This window comes from Apodemus sylvaticus, chromosome 4, assembly GCF_947179515.1.
Source record: "Apodemus sylvaticus chromosome 4, mApoSyl1.1, whole genome shotgun sequence".
In the NCBI taxonomy this organism is placed as follows: Eukaryota; Metazoa; Chordata; class Mammalia; order Rodentia; family Muridae; genus Apodemus; species Apodemus sylvaticus.
The window spans coordinates 109,433,386-109,453,200 of NC_067475.1; positions in this window are offsets into that span (position 1 = coordinate 109,433,386).

The following is a 19,815-nucleotide window of genomic DNA, read 5'->3' on the forward strand; positions in this document are numbered from 1 at the left end:
CTTAAAAAAATGTGAAAATGTCTCCATTTCCAAAGAACAATTTTCATATTTAATGCAATCCTTATGAAAACACAAAACAAAACACCTATACCAGAATTGGAGAGAAGGCTCTGTGGTTATTCTGCTGGCTGTTCTTCCCAGATTTGATTCCCAGCACCTACATGCCAGCCCATGACCAACTGTAACTTCAGTTCCAGGGGATCCAACATCTTCTGGCCTCTGCTGATATTGTACACACATATTACATTGACATTCTTGCATACAAAACACTAATATACATTTAAAAAAATTGAAAATAGCAACATTATTCATGATAAAGAAAACAGTCTTAAAACTCATTTGAAAGCACAGAAATCTTGGATATCCAAAAAACCCTGGGAAAACTAGTAACATTGGAAGCTGTCACCATACTTAACTTCAAATTATGCTACAGGTACTGGGTGTGGTGGTGCATGCCTTTAATCCCAACACTCAGAGGTAGGCAGATTTCTGTGATTTTTATGGTCAACACGTTCTATATAGTGAATTTCAGGCTAGCCAGGGCTACAGATTGTAAAAGAAAAAATATATAAATTATACTACAGAGCCTAGCACAATAATAACAACAAAAACCAATAATAAATATTATTATATTTGTTTATAATAGTCATAACAATTATTATAAATTTAAAAATAAAAAATAAAAGCATGTAAACGAATGGAAAAAATAAGAACTCAGAAATAAACCCATGTATCTATAGCCACCTGGCATGAGTTTTTACTAAGATGTTGTGGCAGTTTGAATGAGAAAGGCCTCCATGCGTTTAGATGGTTGAATGCTTTGTCCCTAGTTAGTGGAACTGTTTGGAAAGGATTAGAATATGTGACCTTGTTGGAGGAAGTGTGTCACTGGTCTTAAGGTTTCAAAAGTCATACCAAGGGTGGTGTTTTGCACTCTCTGCCTGCCACCTACAGATCAGGATAGAAAACTCTCAACTACTTCTCTAGCACCATTCCTGTCTTTGTGTTGCCATGCTCCCTGCCTTGATGATAATGGACTCACTGTCTGAAACTGTAAGCAAGCCTCCAGTTAAATGCTTTCCTCTCTAAGTTGCCTTGATCTTGGTGTCCCTTTCACAGCCATAGAAGGCTAACTAAGGCAGACACTAAAAATATTCGAAGTAGAAAAAACAACCTTTTTAACAAACAGTGCATGGGAAACTAAAGAAAAAAGGGAACTAGACTGTAGACTAGAGGTATCTCACCCTCCACCAAAATCAACTCCAAATAGATCAAATAACTTAATGTAAAACTTAATACTCTCTGGGCTGTAGAGATGGCTCAGTGGTTAAGAGCACTGGCTGCTCTTCCAGAGGTCCTGAGTTCAAATTCCAGCAACCACATCTTGGCTCACAACCATCTGAAATGGATCCAATGCCCTTTTCTGGTGTGTCTGAAGACAGCTACTGTGTCCTCACATACATAAAATACATAAATATCTTTTTAAAAACACTAATACTCTGAAACTACAGTGAGGAAGGGGGGGAAAGACTTCAAGTTACAGCTGTAAAAAAGGACTTTCTGATTAGGACTTCATCCAACTAGGAAATAAGTCCAATTATGAACAAATGGGACCTTGTGAAATTAAAAACAACATGTATGGCAAAGGAAGGTGAAGAGACAGCTTTAAAAAATGAGAGAAAATCTTTTCCAGATGTACATAACAATGTATTAGTATCAAGAATATATGAAGAAATCAAAAGATTAAACAATGAGAAAACAAACAACAAACAGTTTTTGGATTGGACCCCTTCAAAAATGGTTTGCCCTGGAGGCTATTTTGGTATCTATCTGTTCCCAGGCCATGTTGAAGCCCAAGTTTCATGTGGCTGTCCATGGTCTAGTTGCCCCTGGAGGCCATATCGATGGGAGTGGCCTGAGGCTGTGTTGATGTCTGTGGCCCATGCTGCCAAAGAGGGTCACATTGAAGGGTCCATGGTCTATTGTCACTGCCCATGTTGAAGCCTGAGAGTCATGTGGATGTCCATGGTGAGCATGTGGATATTCAAGACCCATGTTACCACTGACGACAATGCAGAAGTCCATGGTCTGTGTTGCCTGAAGTCTTGTCAGTGTTCATGGCTGTACTGTCACAGAGGGCCACGTGGTCTCTGCTTGCTCCCTGAAGTCCATGGGCTGAGCTGTTGCCCGGGACCATATTGGTGTCTGTGACTCATGTTGACCAAGAGGCCATGTTGATGTTCTTGGTCTGTGATGCTACAAGGGCTATGATAGTGTCCTTGGCCCATGCTGTGGCAGAGGGGCAGTTTGATGTCCTTGATCTATACTGCCACCAGACACCATGCTGAGGTTGGAGCATACACTGATGCCAGAGACCATGTGGAAGTCCATGATCTGAGCTCCTGTTGAAGATAAAGAGCAAGAAAGCTACTATTGCTGTGATGTTGATGATTGCAGACTCATAGTTGAGAAAGAGAGACATAGGTTTCTATGACTATCCCTACCTGCACTCCAGAACCATCCCCCCAAAAGTACCAGTCTAGATAAAAATCCGTCAAAGAGAATTCTTTAAAATTGCAATAAAGATGTTGAAATATAGCTCTTCACAGTTGATGACTTCTAGGAGGTGTGTGGGTTGGGAAGGGTTCAGTTTTCTTTAAAAGGCTAGGCACTGGAAATTTGATCATCCTTCAGGGAATATATGGGCAACACAAATTGGACTTGTCTCCTCCTCCTCCTCCTCCTCCTCCTCCTCCTCCTCCTCCTCCTCCTCCTCCTTCTCCTCCCTTTTCCAGGGGAGATGACAAGGAGGTACTGGTGGGGGACAGACATGGAAGGACTGAGAAGTGAGTGTGATCAGGATGCATAAACATGAATTCCCAAATAATAAGTAAAAATATGTTGGGGGGGGGAACAAAACAAACTACTTCAAATGCTCATGAGGATGTGGGTAAAGGAAAACCTTATCAGCTGTTGGTTGGAGTGTAAGGAAGAGCAGTCACTATGGAAATCTGTGTAGTGGTTTCTCAGAAAGCTAAAACAGAGCTACCACGAGACCCAGCTGTAACAGTCCTGGGCACGCACCCAACGGCTCTGCATCCTACTGCAGATGCACTCACCCATCCTTGTCAGTTGCCGGCCTCTATCCCTCAGTCCCATGAGGATATGCGCACATAAAAACCAGATGTGAAGATCTAAACATGAGAGAATCTACAGTGTTTGCCTTTCTGAGTCTGAGTTAGCTCACTTACTATTTTCTAGTTCTATCCATTTTCGTGCACACTTAGCTTCTTTCATGGGCTCGTGAAACACTTAGAACCACCTTGACCCAGGAATCTTCCTTCTGTCTACTTCCATCATCCCAATCTCCTAGTCGCTAAGAGTTTGCCCCACAGCAGAACCCTGACTCTCCACCCATTTCCTTCTTTCTTCTTTAGTTAAAACAATTGAAGTACTTCCAGTGTGTTTTTTCTCATCTCAGATAGCTGACTCCTGCACTGCTCTGGGGCTCCAGCCAGATGTATCTTTCAGGAAGCCTTCTTTGCCAAGTCACACCTCCATTGTTTACCATATTGATTTGCATAATAATGCATATTCTTATACAAACTACTCTAACTGGGTACATTTTAGTGTAAAGGCAAGCAAAGCAATATTTTAAAAATATTTACTGATAAATTTTTATGTATGAGAATGTTTTTTCTGCATGTATGTCTATACACACCTGACCAGAAGGGGGAGTCGGATACCCTGGGACTGAAGTTATGAGTGGGTTAAGCCGCCATGTGGGTGCTGGGAATTAAACCCAGGTTCTCTGGAAGAACTGCCAGTATTTTTAGCTAGTGAGCTGTCTCTCCAGCCCTCCATTAATATTTAATAAAATAAATATCCAACAACTAAACACCCAACACTCTGTATTTGATTTTTCTTGGTACAAATACTTGTCCGTGACAGACTGGTGTGACTAGCCTCCTCATAAGTTGAGGACTGCCTCTTGCAAGGGCAGGTGGGAACTACTTGGGACTCTTTTGCCTTTCTGTACCTTCTGCCACTGGAGGACACATAGATGATGCTGTCTATGAAGTATAAGGCTTCAGTGCGCATTAAAATATCCTCTTTCTCATACTTTCTAGCCTCCAGAATTAAGAAACGGTTTTATATCTTATATCGATTAAAAATCACCCAGATGGGAAGTATTTTTTTTTATTTTTTGCTTATTGTTGCTTTATTTTATTTTTGCAGTGCTGAGGGTTGAGCCTGGGCTCTCTACCACAAATTTGCGCCCCAAACCCACTGTTCCTTTTGAGATAGAGTTTTGTAAATTGCCCAGAATTCCCTTGAACTTGCTCTGTTCCTTCTTTTTAACTTATGATTGTTCTGTCTCTATGCCTCCAGGATCATCTCAGGTTTTGTTACGGAATACAATGCTATTAATCAACTTTATCCTGGCACAGAGCCTCCAGAATGCATTCCTCAGGTCCTGTGCAGCAGGCTATAACCTTGTAATTCAGTTCCTGTGGTAGGAGTGGGTAATTCAGATACTAAGTTGGGTCCTTAAAGGGATACCTACCCTCCTGATTGTTTGGAAGCTCCTTGCCCCCACAGCCTTAAAAGTGAGTGGGCATTGCAGTGATGCATCTAGTACTCTATGAACAATACCAACACCTTCAGATGGCAAGGAAAGAGACAGAAGGAGCCTCAGGACTTTTCTGCCAGTGCTGCTATTCTGGTCCTAGGAGCTGCTACACAAACTAGTATTTGAGATAAAGGTGTGTGTCGTGTATTCTTTGCCTATTGGAGAAATATTATATTGTTTACCAAATGCTCCCTAAGTCCCTGAGAACAGAGTAGGAATGTAGAAATAAAGGTTTAATCACACCTCCCAAAAAAGCTGTTAACTCAGTGAGGGCAGACACTCTAAAATACTTGCATGCTTACTAGGGTGTGACAAGTGCTGTGACAGAATTAACTACAAGGTGCTATGGGACCCTCCAGGCCTCAGAGGCCTCAGAGAGGGCTTCAAGGAGAAGGTAATATTGATACTGAGTCTAAAAAAAAAAAAAAAGAGCAGGAGCTAATGAGATGTGCAGTGCAAAAGGAAGCATCATATCCCAAGAGAGAGTGTGGTGCTTTCCTGTAAGAAAGCAGTCGACCCAGGCGGTTAAATAAAGCTTAAGAACTCTGAGATCAATGATGTAGGTTCAAATCCTACCAAATTTAGTCACTGTTTATTAGGTATCTGATGGCCTGTGCTTTGCCTAAGCTTTCTGTGTCTACCACCTAGAGTTTTCATGAGGACCAAGTGTACCAGCCTGTGCAAAAGCCCTAGCATAGTGTTGTGTATGTGATATAACACAGGCTCAGTGAAGTTGAGCTTTGAAACCAGTTAGGAATGGCTGGAACCCAAGGGCAAAGGGAGAGTTTTCAGAAGGAATGTTAGAGGGAGTGACTGATGACCAGATCAGAGAGGTCAAATACCATTCTACAGCCCAAAGGGAAGCCGAACGAGGGGATTCTAAACAAAAAGCTGACATGATCAGAAAGGTTTCTGCCTTAAAGTGTTCACCCTAGCAGTTCAGCAAGAAGAGTCAGGACTTCTCTTTTAAAAAATACCTCAGTATCTTCGCACAAGAAGAGCATTCCAAATACAAGTCTTACAAACAGATCATCTCTCAGCTAATTCCAGTTCACAAGCCCATCTGTTGAGGGCTCACTGCTGTGCATCTGTGAGTCAGGCATTATCTTTCTACAGCCCAAGTGTCCAATTCCTGCTTCGCTAAGGAAAAAAAAGAACGGTTCTTAGTCATATGATCAAGAGTCTAGGGAAGCTGATGGTGCCTTCTTCTGGCTTCTGTGATCACTTGTAATATGTGTATTTGGCATAGATTCATACATGTATACATAAATAAAACTAAGCAGAGGTGCTGCTCACCCACAGGCTACACAGCCGCTCACCCACAGGCTACACTCCTGTGAAAGACACTGAAATAAGGAGACCTCAATACTCAGCCTAATAGAGGAATAATATTACCTCCTGAGAAAACTTAGCTTTATCCTCAAGATATGAAATGACAAGAACCATGTATCCATCTACCCCAAATCTTCTTGAATTAAACATTTAAAAAATAATGCTGACCAGGCAGTACTACAGAAGACGAAATTGTACGAAACATGACATGAAATTTATGCAGAGTCACCACTGGTGAACTCTTTGATTTGAACCAGGTACACTTGACGATCACGGGTCCTTTCCTAATTTCTTATCTGAAAGCTCAACTTCTCCCAAGGGAATTCACAAAGACATCTATAAATTAACAGAGACGGAGACTCATCTCCCATTAGCAGGGGCGTTCTCCTGTTGAGTCACATGCCATGCGTCATTATGGTATCTCCATCACTTAGTGCTAATCATTCTAAATTAGTGTTTTCCTAGGGAACCCAAGGAGGAAAGCCAAACATGTATGTATTTGAAGCGACACCTCATCTATTCCTGACTCTGAAATATTTCAGAGGCCCAAGTGTGGCAGCACACACCTAGAATCACAGCACTTACGCCGCTGAAGTATGACCATCACCACGCGTTTAAGGCCAATCCAATTGTATTGTCAATTCAAGGCTATAAAATATTTCCGACGCGGGTGGCCAGGTAGCCTAGTAATGAAGCCTTCCAATGGCCTCTGGCCACGGAGAATGCTGCCAGCCTCCCCTTTCAGAAACAGGAACAACAAAAATAAGACAAATTCAGTTGACTCTGATGTCCCTTTGTCACACGCTCAAGATTTTCTGTGATTTCTGTATTTGAAGCAGAAAACAACCCTTCTCAAATCAGAGGAGGATCTGTTCCGGTTCCCCAGCGCCAGCCACAGATGCTCAGACTGCGTATGCTCTGCCTACGTGAGCAGGTCTAACCCACCACCCAGCCATCTCTGAAGAATCCATGATTTATTATACACTGCCATCATTTTGAAGTTAATTATACATGCATATGATTTCTTCTACTAGATTAGAAAGTCTAAGAAGGCAGAGACAACATCTGTTCACTCTTTAATTTTGAAAATAAGCTAAAAAAACATAATCACCTGTACATATCTACCCCCCTCTCCCCTTTCCCCCAGCCTCAGATCCCCTCTCCCTCCCCCGGGTCACACAAAGCCGAGCATAGTGCCTTTCTGGTGATTTAAAACTTTAATGGAATGTCCTTCTTTAGCCATTAAAAGTAAAAATGCATTAAATCTAAGACTTACTGACAGATGTAAAATACGGATCATATCCAATTTTGTTAAATATGATCACATAACAAGCTGTGCGTAAACAGGCAATAAATAGGAAACACTAACATGTTTAGTTGGTCTGCGTACAATTATTCTTGTCATTATTCACAAAACCTACAAGGTTTTAAGGGAGTGGTTGTTGGTGTGTGGGGTTTTGTTGTTGTTGTTGGTTTGGTTTTTTTGTTTGTTTGTTTGTTTGTTTGTTTGTTTTGGTTGTTGATGTTTACTTGTTTTGTGTTTGTCCCTGTGGCCAGAAGTCTGTGTTAGACATCGCTAAATTATTCTCCACTGTATTTCATTTTCTCACTGAATCTAGAGCCCACTGTTTCTGCTAGACTAGATTACCAATGGGCTTCACCAATCTTTCCCTGTCCTCTTTCCCTATGTTTTGATTATAAGCATGCACTGACAAACCCTGCTTTTATGTGGACACTGGGATCTGACTTAGTTCCTCACTTGGTTGGCAAGTACTTCATGGACTTGATACCTCTCCAGCGAGTTGTGTGAAAGTGTGGAGTTGTTTTATAATGAGCTCGTATTATTTTACAACCAGGAAAATATTTTTTGAAACACAGATGTAGCCAGCTTGTCTAACTAACTGTTATATAGAACAATACATAATTGTCAAGGTGCTGAGCACATTAAAATTTACCCTGAGAGCTTAAGAGTTCACCAGAGATAAGAATATACCATCCACTATGTTTCCCTGAGATGCCAGGGTTTGCCTTCTCAACACCAGTAGAGCCTTTGAGGAAGATGCCAGACGCCCAAACTGTAGGCAATTCTGTGTTCCATCTGCAGAGCGACATATCCCTGACTCTGGAGAAGTGATGGACTGACAGAAAGGCTAGGCGAGGACCTGTGCTCTCTGATAGCACCCATGAGGCCTTAGTGCAAATCTCCTCCAGCAGACGAGTTCCCAGAAGGCCATCATCCCTTGCCAGGTTTGGTAATATTAGGGCTGGCCTGCCTTCTCCCTCCTTGGCTGTAATTGCATACTGCAGTCTAGTCATTTCCAGGTAATGCCTTTTTAATGGTGATGAGATATTTTGTCAGCTCTCCTCCAAGGGGTTGGCACCTTTTCCATTTCTACTGGCTATGTGGGTTTCAATTTGCCCACATTCTTGTCTACCATGTAGGCAATCTTCTGGATCTCCCCCCTTTTGTATCCCAGCAGAGTAGCTGTAATTATTGGCTTTGTTGCTTGGTGACTTTTAAAAGGCACCTCTTCCCCAATGCTCCTCCTTCCCTGAGCATCCTGCTCTGCTGCTCATTGGTGAATGATCTGCCTCCACCCTCACCCACTGTCAGCCCCGCAGCCTCTTTCTTACTGCCTGTTTCTCTCACTTTGGATGAGTCTGAACAGTTTCTTCATGATTAGAAGCCAATTGAAGTTGCTTCGATGGGAAGCCTTTATGTCTATCCTTTGTTTTTTTTAAAAAATCAGTTTCTTTTCAAAGGATGAATAATCCAAGGGAGAGTTTTATTTGAGCAAAGAAGAGTATCAACTAGGAATTCTGAATACTAAAACTATCTTTCTACAAGTCCAAACACAAGCTAATGTTTTTTCTATTCTCACTATCTGGCCATAGAACTTGTCACTAACTAAAAAGAGAGCCACCTCCAGCAGTCAAGGCAACAGAAGACAGGGATGCCAATTCTTTTAAATGTAACAGGAATATTTTTCAGATAAGCTGATTACATTTTCAGCAACCATTATAATTAATCTTTAGATAGTATCCTCTTAGATTTAGTAAAAATTGTTACAAGAATAATTAAAATATTTTATTTTAATCATGAAACATTTAATTGCATTAAAAGCCCATTTCATATTATAAAATGTTCACTAATTGTATTTGTTATTAATTAAAGAATAAATTGTATGCTGGCTGATAGACCATTCTAAACCATACTTAAATGTATAGTTAATAAACTTATGTATTTAATATAAATAATATAATATAAATTTATGATATAAGTATATAATATAATGTATACTTAATAAACATTTATTAAATAAATGGAAGGAATTTTATATACAATATCAAGAAATAAAGTTATTTCAGATTATCCTGAAATTCTATTGTAATTATTTTTCAAAACAGGGACCCTGCCCCACCCTGTCAGAGCTTCTTCCTTTCTATCTATAACTCCACCTGCACTCACAGATCTGCACACAGAGCCCACCCCCGACTCCATAGCTCTGCCTACCTCCTAGGAGACCTGCTCTAACCAAGGACAGATGAGACCCCTGCCCTAATCCCCCAGGTATGGGAACCCCACAGAGTCCAGCAGACACGGGCTCTCCCCTACCCTGTCCAAGCTCCATCTTCCTCCCGGTCTGCATGTCCATTTGCATTCTAGGATGGATACTCTGGACCCCACCCCCACCCCCACCCCCACCCCACAGCTCTGCCTGCCTCCTGGGAGGCCTGCCCAACCCAGGATAACAAGACTGACCAACACCAGAGACAACCAGATGGTGAAAGGCAAGCTCAAGAACTTAATCAACAGAAGCAAATGCATTATGGCACCATCAGAACCCAGCACTCCTCCTACTGACCTTAAATCCCAACAGTGTCAACTAACCCGGACCCCTGAGCACTCCCAGAGACTGAGCCGCCAATCAAGAGCATACACGGACTGATCCGAGACCCCTGGCACACATGTAGCAGAGGACTGCCTTGTCTGGCTTCAGTGGGAGAAGATGCTCCTAATCCTGCAGAAACTTGCTACACCAGGGAGGGTGGTGTGCCTCAGGTGGACCCCTCTCAGAGGTGAAAGGGAGGGGGAATGAGGGATGAACTTTATAAGGGGTGCCGGGATGGAGGCAGCATTTGGGATGCTAATTAATTAATTAACTAATTTTTTAAAGATTTATTTTTTTATTATATGTCAGTACACTGTAGCTGTCTTCAGACACTCCAGAAGAGGGTGTCAGATCTTGTTACAGATGGTTGTGAGCTACCATGTGGTTGCTGGGATTTGAACTCAGAACCTTTGGAATAGCAGTTGGTGCGCTTAACCACTGAGCCATTTCACCAGCCCAATTAACTAATTTTTTTTTTTAAAAAAGCCTATTTTACTTAAGGCCACCAGGGTCTTCATATGCCCACATTTATTTGTAGAATAAATCCCATGCCAACAGCTAGTAAAATATATATTGTATATTTTATATATTATAGTTAGCTACAAATTGTACTAATTATTACAATTTTTAAATAAAATAATGATTGCAAGTTTTTTATTAAACTTATTCTATAAGTGACTCTTGCAAAGAAGCAGAATGCCTAAGATGGGATTTATTATTGGCTGGAAACACACGGAATTATGGGAGATGGCCAAGCACTTTCTGCAGGACTCTTTGTCACCCAGTCTCATGCTGGAGAGACACTGGGAAGGTCTGGATAAGCAAGAACACCTGAAAACCATACAGAACACACACAGACAGACAACACACAGACAGACACGCACCCACACCCCCCCACACACACACACATGGAGACAGACACACACACACACATACACACATGCACAGATACAAAAGCATACACTAACTAGGATCACCTGGAACCTGTGTCAGTTCTTGTTGGCTCTGACTTAAATATTACAGGTCTCTTTCAGAGACCAGACCTTGGTGACTCATGGGAACTGGCCCACAAGTGGGAAAGACAAAGGGGTAGGGGATACAGGGGGAAGATACTACAATGGCAGATCCAATGCCTCTTGCCTATGAGACAGCAGAAGCATCACAACCTATGGAGACTACAAAAGGTGGTTGCTTCACCAGCCTCCAAGCACCCCTCTCTAGCCTAATATTCTCTCTAATCAGACACATGTAGAAAAGGGAAGTCTGGGCAGTGGTTTTCAGCCTCGACAACTTGACACGCTTTAAACAACAGCAGTCTACTCCTTGTCAAGGTAGCATGCACACACACATGCTTAAACTGTGTCTCCAGAGACAAACGCGCTTGCACTTTGACCTGACAGGAAACAAGAGTCCCACTCAACCAGCTCAACAGTGTTCCTCCTTTAAGGAGCTCTCCTCTGGCAAATTAATAAAAATTAAATACTTCAAATACATCTTATGGTAAATGGTCAAAAGGACATGAGGGAAAACTACGTTTGAGTAGCCCACAGTAAGTGACAAGAGACACACCTGTCCCGTGTTTGCAGAGAGCCCCTAATCGGGCTCTCACTTTTCACAGCCCTGTGATCTCTGCAGTTCCTCAGAGACAGCTCCTTGCCCATTGCATCATGTAAACCAATTCTATCAACTCCTGGCAGCTTAAAAATTTCACTGCCTTTGTGAGATTGCTTGCAAGTTGTTTCTCAGAGACTGTTGTAATGTCAATTGAAGTGTCCAGGTTTCAAATAGTTGAGAGCTATCCACCATTACAAGAAAACTCCCTCCTCTCCCATAGATGCGAATAAACAATCTTGTTCCTTACACCAGATAAATCAATAATCAGAAAGTGACCATCAAGTCACTTGATGGTGCATATCTATAATCTTAGCACTCAGAAGGTTGAGGCAGGAGGATTATATGTTCAGGGCTAGCCTTGAGCAACATAATGAAAACATCACAAAATACCAACAGTTAAATGAGTTAGAAAGTGTTGTTATTTGGCTGGAGAGATGAGCTGGGTTCAATCCCTAGAATCCATGTGAAAATGCAGGTGTGAGGGGTGGTGGTATGCAGTTGTAACTCTAGCATTGTGGAGGTGGAGACAGGGGGACATTTGGAACTCATTGGCCAGCTAGCCTCCCCTAACTGGCAAGCTCTAGGCAAGTGGGAGGCCCTATGTCAAAAAGAAGATGGACAGTACCTAAGGAATAAAAACTGAGGTTGCCTTTGCCCTCCACACACAGGAATATCCACGTGCACACACATAGGCCTCAGCTATATACAGGCTTATGTGTGAGCATTCCCAAACACACATATGCTACATGTAGCATGATGCTGATGTTAAATATCTTATTCTAGAAGTAAATGACTTGTCAAGACCCAAAAAGGGTTTATTTTATTTCTAATAGTACTTTAATATTCATTTTATATCTTCATCAAAAATATGGTCTGATTGTTTTTGAGACAGCCTCTTTACGTATTCCAAAATGATATCACTTTATCATAATCCTCTTTCCTTAGCTTTCTGAGTGTTGGTATTATTACATGCATGCACCACCATACACAGCCATGTAATTTTCTTGATCAACTGTGCACATCTATGAACATACATCATATACACAAAAAACTATAACAGTAATCAATATAGGTAATTCTCTTAATAGAGCCTTAAGGTCACAGGAAATAAAACTGATTATGAAATTTCTGTATATAATATTGAAAATGTCATAACAAAGTCAGTAAGGAATATATAATGTCAGAATAAAGTTCTGTAGAGAAATACAAGCTCATGGAGAAAACACAAAAAAAAGTCTGTTTTAAATATTACAGAATAATCTCCATCTGAGAAAAGTTTATCCCTGTGTTTTAAAGAGATAGCAGGCATCAAGATATTCTAGTACTTAGAGAAATTCTATTGGTAAATATAAGACTGATGCATGAATTTTAACTTAAAATATTAATTCTTGAATGTCAGGAATTGCATCTTTTGATCTCATTTAAGTCTGTAGTAAAAACTTTTAGATAACAACAAAGGCATTCAAATCTTTCCAAAAGCAAGAACATTTTTACATATGTAAAAATCCAAGCAAAAATAAGAATAGTAGCCAATGCTATTTTCATCTAACTAATTATTTCTGCATCATGCTTTCTTCCAAATTAAATCCCCTGGGAAGGATGGTACAATGCAGGTGCTCCTTTGTCCTTTTACAGGGTGCAATAGGCATCCCATCTTCTGTAATTTACTCAACATACCGTGTTCTATAAATTGTGTTTTGAGGCCAAACCCATGTGACAGTCACTGCTCTAATCAGGAATATACACTCCAGGGGAGTTTGTTGGCCCACTCCAGAGGGGGCCATTACAAGATGCTCAGCTATAATCTCTAGTCAGCATTAGAGGGGATTTTTCATTAGCATAATAGATGTCAGTGGACATGCATTTCCCCTGATAAAAATCAATAGTTTGCTTAACACACAGGAATGGCTAAAGTTATTTTAAAAGCCCGCTTCCATGAATGGCATATAAAAGTGCTTGACCACTGCAGATGTCCTCCGTTTTGGTTCATTAGAGAGTCCTGTGCTTATCTAATGTGAAAGGATTCTAGGTTGCCAGACTCCGAAGAAGTAACTCAAAAATCCTGCCACTGCGACTACATTTGTCTCCGATTCAACTTGTGTTTGTTTGTGGGGCTCCGGGGAAGCAAGACTTGGAGTTCCATCAAGCTCTCTCAAGCAGCTCTGCACTATGTGTACCTGCTTGACGGCAGATACACATGTAGGAGACCCCAACCTGGGGCTTTTCTCATTCAAACTCAGCAATAAAATTTCAGTAACTCAGTCTCGATTACCCTGGAAGAGTGCCCAGTATCCCCCACAGTCTGCTTGTGATTCTGTGACCAATGGCCACAAGAGGTTGCAAAGCATATCCAGGTCATATATACCTGGTAATGATAAAAGTAGGATTGGAGCCTCGGGCCGTCCACCTGAAAACCTGCCTGCTTCCCTGTCCTGCCCACAGTCCAAGGCAGCAATAATGCAGAGCTCCAGGAATGGAGGAATGGATCTGACTGAGCCCCCTCATGATGCCTATAAAGCTGAGACTTAGTTAGAGTGCAAACTCTGAGGAACTGCTGATGGAGCATCATGACATCTTGGCCGTGTTAGCTTTCTGGGTATCACAGGTTAGTTTCTAAAGTTCAAACAATGAATACTTTGCTGTGAGTGCTTGCTGCAAGGCTGTTTTCTGCCAACAGGCCAGTTCCTGACCATGTGACACCCCCAACCTCTTTCTCTTGCCTGTGAATAACCATACAACCTCACCCCCATAAAGGACAGTTCACAGTTACTGCTCTTTTTCTCTGCTGAATCTCTGCTCCCATCTCCGGTATCCCCTCTCCAGGGGCCTGTACAAAAGGGCTGGGGTGGGTGGGAGTGGTGAGCCTTCTACTTACCAAGCCGTCTCTTACTAAACTTGCCCCAGTTTTGGAGTCTTCTCAGCATCTGTTTATGCACCATGTGTAAAACATAAGACAGTTTTGTCAGCAGTTTTGGCCCCTGGCCACCCATTCCCACATGAAGGAGACCTGTCGAAACAAGCAAGGAGTTTGAGAATCAGAGGAGGAGGTACATTCTCAAAGCCGAAGCTTAAAATTTTCAACGCTGACATTTCCATTTTGGCAAGCAATCCTCAAACTTCTTGCTTAATCCTCTGCTTAATTAAAAAGGAACTAGAGAAGCAGCCTGGAGCTTTCAACTGGACACAAAGCTAAAGGGCAAAGCAGTAGCAGGAAATATTATTTTTCTGTTTCTTTCTGGCCTAAAATTAGCAAAAGCTAACAGGTAAAGTCAGTAATAAATGCAGTTAGCAATCTCCTATTTCAAATACCATCCTGTGTTTGGGGCCATACAGAACAGCCATTACCTGATGGCAAGGGAACACAGTAGAAATTCTAGAAGGCCTTTCCTTTTGTGCTTACCTTACCTTCACCAACAGAACCACCCAGTCGGCAAGTAGAACCAAGATCACCCAAGGCTATACGATGTATGCGCCTGGCGAATTTCATTCACTCTCTGCCTTCATCTGACAGGTGTAAGATGTGTTCATCAAAATACAAAATGACAAAAGCAGACTTCAAATTCCCTGCCAAACAGTAGCCTTCACCAATAGGAACTTGCTAATAGGTGAGCATATATCCACGTAAATGTTTATATGGAAACACTTCTGCATCAAAAAGTTAGATGGCAAACTTATAGAACAATTTATACAATGCAAGAATTTTTTTCTAACAAAAGAGAAAGGTACATAGAGTTTTCCCTCTACATCCAGGGTGGATTGGGATCAGAATTCCTCAAATACCAAAGTTAGAGAAGGCTTATGATCCTTATGTAAAATGGTATAGTTTTTTGCATATACCATATGCATATCTTCCTGTAAGGATTAAATTATATCTAGAATAATTTTACCTAATACAATCTTTGTATTCAGAGTTATGCTATAGTAGTTAGAGGATAGTGACAAGAAAAGAATTTATAGCTTTTAAAAAATATTCTTAAGCCACAGTCTATAGTAGAATCCAGGAACACAAAACCCACAGATGTGGAATTTACTGTTTACTGCAATACCATAAAGAACTTGCAAAGAAGATTTATAGTAACCTACAAACATGGAGAATGGCTACACAGGCAATGAGGGAAGGTATGGCATTTGTCAGTGTCTGACTGAACTCAACCTGTCTTTCAATCTGGGCCAATCCATCATAAAAGGTTTTCCTATTACTTTTAAATTATGTGGTTATACATGTCACTATTTGGAGAATTCTTTGTAACTTTTTAATAGGTAAAATGAGTTCAAAATGAAAAGTCTAAAAATCTTAGAGTGTTACCAGAGTTATTAGTTCTGGCTGTTCTCAAAAGCCCAGTTCACCTTCAAGTCCTCAAAAGGACAATTAAAAGAGATGCTCCAATAGAGAGAAGCAGAAAATAAAGAGATTTGTTCAATATGGTCACAATAGGAGAGGAACAAAGAGATCCAACAGCCCCAGTCCCAGCTCCATCTCTGAGATCCTTCCATGATGTTTAGGTATAAGAAGTGTGCCAGAGCTTTGTACAAGGAGAACTGCACTGGGCATGGGGTCCCCAATGGAGGAGCTGGAGGTTGGTCTGGAGGAGCTGAAGGGGTTTACAGCCCCATGGGAAGAACAATGATTCTGGCCACCCAGACACCCCAAGACTCCCAGGAACTGAACCATCAACCAAGGGGTACACATGGTTCCAGCCAAAAATGTGGCAGAGGAAGGCCTTGCTAGGCATCATTGGGAGGAGAGATCCTTGGTCATGTAAAGGCTCAACAGAGGCCCCAACAAAGGGAAATGGGGGAGGGGGGAATCTGGGAGTGTGTCGGGTGGAGGGGCATATATACGTGGAAGCAAGGGGTGGGAAGAGCGGTTGGGGGTCTTTGGGGAAGGGGGGAAATCAGGAAAGTTTTTACCATTGTCAATGTAAATGAAGACAATATTCAATTAAAAAAAGAGATGTAAAGTGAATAAATAAATAAACTTTTAAAAAAAAGAATGGATTAATTTGCCTTCTTCATACAGACCACCAGTTGAATCAGCACCATTTATTGAAAATTCAGTCTTTTTTTCCACTGTATGGTTTTAGCACCTTTGTCAAAGATCAAGTGGCCTTAGGTGTGTGGGTTCATTTCTGGGTCTTCAATTCTATTCCATTGATCAACCTGCTTGTCTCTGTACCAATACCATGTAGTTTTTATCACTATTGCCTATAGTACAGGTCCAAGTGGATCAAGGACCTCCACATAAAGCCAGATACACTGAATCTAATAGAAGAGAAAGTAGGGAAGAGCCTCCAATACATGGGCACAGGGGAAAAGTTCCTAAACAGAAAACACCAATGGCTTATGGTCTACAATCAACAATTGACAAATGGGACCTCATAAAATTAAAAAGCTTCTGTAAGGCAAAGGACACTGTCAATAGGACAAAACAGCAACCCACAGTTTGGAAAAAGATCTTTACCAACCCTACACCTGATAGAGGGATAATATCCAAAATAGATAAAGAACTCAAGAAGTTAGACTCCAGAGAACCAAATAACCCTATCAAAAAATGGGGTACAGAGCTAAAGAGAGAATTCTCAACTGAGGAAACTCAAATGGCCAAGAAGTACCTAAAGAAATGTCCAACATCCTAGTCATCGGGGGAAATGCAAAAATCAAAACAACCCTGAGATTCCACCTCACACCAGTCAGGATAGCTAAGATCAAAAACTTAGATGACAGCAGATGCTGGCAAGGATGTAGAGAAAGAGGAACACTCCTCTATTGCTGGTGGGATTGCAAACTGGTACAAACACTCTGGAAATCAATATGGCGGTTCCTCAGAAAATTCATAATAGTTCTACTTAAAGACCAGCTATACCACTACTGGGCATATACCCAAAAGACGCTCCAACATATAACAAGGACACATGCTCTACCATGTTTATAGCAGTCTTACTTATAATAACCAGAAGCTAGAAACAACCCAGCTGTCCCTCAGCAGAAGATTGATTCAGAAAATGTGGTATATTTACACAATGGAGTACTACTCAGTTATTAAAAACAATGACTTCATGAAATTCACAGGCAAGTGGATGAAACTAGAAAATACCATCCTGAGTGAGTACTGACTGATAAGTGTATATTAGCCCCAAAACTCACAGTTCCCATGATATAACCCATAGACCATATGGCGCTTAGGAGGAAGGAAGACCAGGGTGTGGATGTTTCAGTCCAGCGTTGAGGTGGGGAGAATAGGATGGGAGGTGAAGGGAGGAGGGAGCTGGGAAGAAAGAGGAAGGGGAAGAAATAAGGGGCCTGTATCAGGTACTGGAGGTGATAGGAGAGAGGTGCAGAGGGTCAGGGATTCAAAGAAAAATATGTAGCAGGGGGATGGGGAGCTGGAGACAGCCACTGGAGGGTCCCAGACTCCAGGGAAATGTGAGGCTCCCAGGACCCAACAGGGATGATTTTAGCAGAGAAGGGGAGATAGAACCTGTAGAAACCACTCCAGTAGATAGGCACAGCCCTTGGTGGTGGGATGGGGTCACTCACGCTTCTCAAAGTTTTTTAACCCAGAAATGTTTCTGTCCAGAGGAAGAACAGGGACAAAAAATGGAGCAGAGGCTGAAGGAAGAGCCAGTTGGGGACAACCCTACCTGGGGATCCATTATGTCTGCAGACACCAAACCTGACACAACACTGTTGCTGTTGCCAAGTGTCACTTGCTGCCAGGAACCTGGTGTGGCTACTCCTTGGGAGGTTCAGCCAACAATTGACCAATATAGATGTGAATGCTTGGAGCCAGCCATCAGACTGAACTCAGCGACCCCAGTGGAGAAGCTGGCAGCAGGACTAGAGGAGCTGAGGGGGATGGCAACCCTGTAGGAAGTACAACATCAGCTGACGAAACCACCCAGTGCTCCCAGAGACTACACTACCAAGGCGTGTACAGGGAGGGATCCATGGCTCTAGATACATAGGTAGCAGAGGATGGCCTTGTCTGACACCAATGGAAGGGGAGGCCCTTGGTCCTGTGGAGGTTTGATGCCCCAGTGTAGGGGGAGGTTGGAGGGGTGGGGCTAGAGAGGGTGGGTGGGTGGAGGAGAACTCTCATAGAGGCAAAGGGGAGGGAGGAGAGGGTGGTTGTGGGATGGGGGAGTTGTGGAGGGGTAACTGGGAAGTCAGATACAATTTGAGATGTAAACAAATGGAATGATTAATAATAAATAAATAAATAAATAAATAGCACAGAGTTAACACCTAAGCAGTTCAGTCAAGGTGTGGTCCCACCTGTCACGGACCCATCATTGCTGGGTTCCAGTCTTTCCTGCAAGGTAGTCTGAAATAAAATAAAATATCTTTCAGGAAGACCAGTTCTCTCTTTGGCTGAAAATTCCAGTTTCCTGAGCCCTTCATTTCAATAGCATTAAAGCCAAAGTGAGGGTCACAAGTGTCTCTAGAATATCCTCATTCCTGTGGGGCAGGTGGTTATATTAAAGGACTGACACCTTTGAAAGAGCTAATAAATACTATCAAGATCAAACATGTGGCTCCTGATAGGGAGACAAGACAGAAGAGCAGGGTGGGGGTGTGACAGGATGGGCAAAGGAATAAGGAGTGGATCTGGCATGCCAAATCCCATCACAAGATTCCCTCGGCATGCTGACTTTATACAAAGAAAGGAAGGTTCCTACAGTCACATCTCTGCCCGAAACAGAAGGCTGCCTTCTGACCCAACTCCAGGCAAGGCACAGGTTCTGAAGGATAGCCTGGGAACTGCAGCAGGGCTTGATCTGTGCCCTTTCTGTTGGAAGCATTTAACAAAGACTGCAGTAAGCTGCAGGACTCACTAGTCTCTCCACAGGAGGAATCATACAAATTAAACCCTCACTGCAGGAAACAAAAAATAAAAGCCTTTACTGTGGGCAGTGTGTTTACCAACCCCAGTTGCTGAAAAGCAGAGGCCCCCACAATGGTTACTATGGTGAGGAGCGAAGCTAAGCTTGCCAGTCACCTGACAGGAGGTTATCTCTTGCTAGCTAATAGTTTCACACCTGCACATTCTCTAAAGGATCTGTGGTGTATGATCCTGATGCATGGAGTCCTCAACTCAAAGTCTAAGAAACTCATCGTTTGCTGGGAAGTAGTATCAGCCTCTCTGTGAGGGATAGATAGATAGATAGATAGATAGATAGATAGATAGATGATTGATAGGTAGATAGATAGATAGATAGATGATAGATAGATAGATAGATAGAGAGAGAGAGAGATAGGTGATAGATAGATAGATAAATAGATAGATACAACAAACCAGTAATCAACATTACACTAAGTAAGGAAAATATTTAAAGCATGTCT